Here is a 5164-nt window from a genome sequence, read left to right as displayed (position 1 = left end):
CTCCCTCCCTCCCCCCACCCCTGCAAAAAAAAAAATTCTTCCCAAAGGACACATCTGATCCGAAGAGCTGCTACCCCTTTTGATATATTTGAGTGTACGTATATGAGCACTTGAACATAAGTAAAAGAGAGAGATTCAGGATTGAGCTAATGAGCCACATCTGCCACAATAAGTCAACAAGAATTAGCATCTTCCTGCAAGCGTCCATCACCTGCTGACTGGGAGGGTCAATGGAAGAACCTTGCCCCCTGACACATTTCTTTACTGCCTTGGTTTTTTTCCCCAATGCTTGAGTAATTTCAGTCTATGGCTAGATTTATTCTTGTCACCAAACAATTAGTTAAAAAACCTAAATCTATCCACATGCACACTGGAAAATACAGCAGGGTTTTGTTTCCAGGTTAAAATGTTCATATGCTTGTGCTAAAATATAATTTCAATATTAATTTGCCTGAAAAATATAATCTGAAGCCTTCTTTCAATTTCATTGTTGGAATTTGGAGACCTACTGAATCAGACAGTTCATCCGCTTATCAGTGCAGTATTGTTTTTAGTTCTTTCCCCAATCAAGCTTTAAATTACAATTCACTATTCTAACTTCTTCCTACAGCCAGCACATGTAATTCTACTTGGCTTCAAGCATCTGTGATCAATGTTTCACTTTGTACTCTACAGCTGTCTAAGGGGGAGACTTTTCAGAGACACAAATGGGAGAGGTAGGTGTTCAACTCCCATTGACTTTCAACTCCTTGCCTAACGCTCTTAGAAAATCCTGCCATAAAGACCTCCATCTTGGGACTGGATTTGTGCAGGCAGACTTTTATGACTGCGTGAAGTACCACTGAAATCCGTGGGACTTCAGTAGGACCTCACTTGAGCACAGGGGGCCAGCCCACATGGATCAGATAGCTGAATGAGGGTCCCAATCCGGATGCATCTGCAGAACTGCAGTGACAAAGGTGTAAGTTTGAGGGGTGCCTGTCACATTGGGAAAAGTGGCGGCTATTTGCTATGCCTGAAACTCTCTGCAATTCTCTCTTTCTGAGTTAAATAAAAGCTTGAGCCTCGTTAAGGAAATGCAAGTAGTAGTTCTTCAATACCCACATAACAAATCCCAATTTAAGAAAGTCAGGAACTGAATGTGTAATTAGTCCTTCTGGCTAAAGAAACCACAACACCATCATGATCTCCTTGGCCTTCAAAAATGTCCCTGTTACATTACAAAGTATAAAAGTGATCTATAGAGTAGAGGCATTTCTAAAAATATGTGCAGTAAATACTCCAGATAGAATATCTCTGAACTGACTCCAAAATGGTAGCTATCCCTCACCCTCTTCAGTGGAAAGGATGCTGGGTCTTTCAGACGTTGGGGAAGAAAACCAGGAAAAAAATAGAGGCAATGGGATTCTCAGGGTTACAACTATATGGTGGACCCCTTCCAGGCAGGTTTCAAAAATCTGTTAGGAATTTTTGCATTACTTGTGTTTTAGACAGGATAGGGCCAATTTCAAGACTGGGCTAAAGATTTGCAATAAAGATGAGACATTCTGATAGAGCAGTTTAGTTCTTTAATAATAGCAACGGAACCCAAAGTATGTGGAATGATCCTGTACAAATTCTGAGCAGTAGTGCCCATCCAGACCCTAGGAAAAGCAATGTCATTTCATGGAGTGGGACTTGGAAGACCTAGGTTCTGTTTGCAGCTGCTGCCCTGCTGTGCTACGTTGTTCAAGTCATTTTACTTCTCTGTGCTTCTGTTTCCTCTTCCACCTTTTGTGTGTATTTGGAGGGTAAACTCTTCAGGGCAGGAACTGGCTCTTAATGTGTGTTCGCACAATGTTTAGGACAAAGAAGCCTCAATCTCAACTGGGGCCTGTGGTTGCTACTTAAATCCAAATAATTATAGAGCAAAAATGTTAAACCCTGCAAAGAAAACAACCTTTGGTTAGTTTAGCTTTGGTTGGAGGTTAGATGATCTGTACAAGAAGAGATTGTAGTTCTGTAAAAACAAAGACGGGATGATGGAGTCCATTTTTTAAATGTGAAAATCACGGCCATTAATTCTGTGATTTGAAAGTGTGCCAGCACAAAAGTGGAGAACCATTTGGATGCATTCTGAGGGTTTATTGCCTTAGGGTCATTTGAAGCAAGCAGATCCATAGGGCACAGCAGTGGAAAGAGCAAGCAATCACAGGTGCAAGTATGCCGTGGGCTTGTCTAACTTCCATTTAAAAAAAAAAAAAAGAGTTGATAGAGCTAATCATTTCTGTCCCCTTACATTTAAAGCAGCCGCTGGCATCGCCTAAGTTTTTAACCGCATAGTGGCAGAGTTGTGGGCCTCTGGTTTCCTAGGAACAGACATCAAAGAGATTAATAATGTCTTGAAGGAAGCAGAGGTGCAGATACTGGACTTTCAGGTGCAAAAGCGCTGAATGGAAGTCAGAAGTGCAGGAACGTGGAGTAGGCACTGAACAATCACAAGTCTCTGCCTCCCAGTGCACTGAAGAGGACACTTATCTACTAGCATTTTTTCTTCTTCTTTCAAATGAAATCCTCATGTTGTTTTGTTAGTGGAAACCCCTGTTGGGTGACGGAGGAGAAGGAACCATTCTCCCATCTCTGACCCCATCTGAGACACTACAGACTTAGTTTCACTAGCTCACTTGCTTACACAGAGCACAAGATGCTCTAAGGCTTGTAAGTGCTGAATTCCCTATCTTTGTGTTAGTCTGGCAAAGCTCAATATTTCTACGTAAGCCCGCACTGCATGACTTTCCTACTTGTAAACATGGAATATTCTGCAGACTGTACATGGGTATTGGTTAGCAATATCTCCTGGACTGAAATCTAATTGTAGACAGAGCTGTGAACATACAGGAGAGGAGCCCGAAGGAAGAACATTTTTCAATGTCTTTAAGGGAGATGAGGACAATGGGAGGTGGGAGAAATTATCATACTAACTATTTAACTCTGAAGACCCATGTTCAAATTTTGGCTTAGGTGATGAGTGAAAGTGAGCTTGCTCCAACTTATGTCGGTTCCCAGTTGTACACATCACAGAACATATCATATTATGCACTCTGATGAGCAGCCTCTTCTTAAGAGACTCAAAAGAGAGGACTAGCAGTGGCTCTGGCAAAGCAACTGAAGTAGACAGGAAGAGCTGCCTGAAGAGGGCTTAGGGCCTGATCCTGCAAACCAACATTCACACAAGGAGTGAAATCCTAGCCCACCTGATCTCAGTGACAAAACTCCCATTGATTGCAGTAGGACCAGAATTTCACCTCTTGGATCAGGATCTGGATTGTCACATGAGATGTTATTGGAAGTTAACTCATTTTGAGCTGGCATAAACAAGAGGAAGAGCACAAGTTCAGTGCTCCACAAGACTTTCAGCTTGAGAACCCATAGTATGGCCTGTGTGGCCATGCAGCAAGTAGCAGCAAACCTCAACACAGGATTGTTTCTGACCCCTGCACAGATGCCCAAAATGATTGCACCTCCCAAAATACCCAGATCCACACATAATTTGACCCCCCCACAGGACCCCAATACCTCCCCCCCGGAGTCTGTCCTCCAGACCCACTTCCAAACAGACCCTTCTGTAACTTCTTGCTAGGGTGACCAGACAGCAAGTGTGAAAAATAGGGATGGGGTGGGGGGTAATAGGAGCCTATATAAGAAAAAGACCCCAAAATTGGGACTGTCCCTATAAAATTGGGACATCTGGTCACCCTACTATTTACTGTTTCTGCTGCTCTCATGTGCTCTGGGCCCTGCAGCTCTACTCCTGAAGTTAGGATGACCAGGTGTCTGGTTTTTGACCAGAACACCTGGTCGAAAAGGGACCCTGGCAGCTCCGGTCAGTGTTGCTGACCGGCCATTGACTGTCCAGTTGGCGGCACTGCGCAGTGGAGCTGCCAGGCTTCCTGCCTGCCGTTGCTCCCCATGGCTCCCGGAAGCAGCAGCATGTTCCCCCTCCAGTTCCTATGCATTGGGGCAGCTAGGGGGCTCAGCGTATTTCCCCCCGCCCCAAGCGCCACTCCTGCAGCTCCCATTGGCCAGGAACAGTGGCCAATGGGAGCTGCGGGGGTGGCACCTGTGGATGGGACAGCCCACAGAGCCGCCAGGCCGCGCCTCCACGTAGGAGCCAGAGAGGGCACATGCTGCTGCTTTCGGGAGCTGCTTGAGGTAAGCGCTGCTTGGAGCCAGCACCCCTGAGGCCCCCTCCCCGTGCCTCGCCCCCTGCCCCAGCCCTGAGCTCCCTCCTGCCCTCTGAACCCCTCAATCCCAGCCCAGAGCACACTCCTGAACCCCAAACCCCTCATCCCTGGCCACACCCCAGAGCCCACACCTCCAGATGGAGCCCTCACCCCCTTCTGCATCCCAGCCCCCTGAGCCAGCCGAGTGAAAATAAGCGAGTGAGCGAGGGTGGGGAGAGTGAGTGACGGAGGGAGGATGGAGTGGGTGGGGGCAGGGCCTCAGAGGAGGGGCAGGGCAGGGCAAGGGTGATCAGTTCTGTGTGACTAGAAAGTCTGGGCCTTGCTACTCATTCCCAATTCACTTCATTTCCCATAAATAAGCAGCATCTCCCAGCTGCTCTGCTGAGGAGAACATGCCAGCAGTACAGAATCTTCATCTCCCTCTCCCAGGTGTGGGGAGTTGGGGAGCTTCAGCAGTAGTGGGTGCTCTTCACAGTCCCCCCCAGGCCAAAGGAAAATGGGCAGCCAAATGAGGACCTGCTGAACAGGGCTGAGTGGTGCAGACCAGGAACACTCCAGCTGACAGCGAGGAGGGGGCACTAACTATCCATTAGCACATGGAGCAGCTCTTATTAGCTGCTTTTCCCCTGGATGCAGGGAATGGAGAAGGGCACCCAAACTGACAGGGATTTTCCCACAGGCCAGAGTGTTTCCCAGCAGACCTGTAGGACAGTCTGTATGCCCAGTCTACCGGGAAACCCGCGGAGGTGGCAGGTCTGAAGATAATTTTTCTAAGTGAAGTGGTGCAACAATATGGTCTAATGTGAATTTACTCATAAGGCCCTTACTCTCTTTTTCTCCTTCAAGTATCTTCTCAAGACACTCCTCTGCTGTATGTATTCAGCCAATTAATAATGATTTGAGAAGCAGATGGGAAGAATGGACACCTACTTTATATCGCT

The sequence above is a fragment of the Lepidochelys kempii genome, chromosome 1, assembly GCF_965140285.1.
Source record: "Lepidochelys kempii isolate rLepKem1 chromosome 1, rLepKem1.hap1, whole genome shotgun sequence".
NCBI lineage: Eukaryota > Metazoa > Chordata > Testudines > Cheloniidae > Lepidochelys > Lepidochelys kempii.
This window is presented reverse-complemented; position numbering follows the sequence as displayed.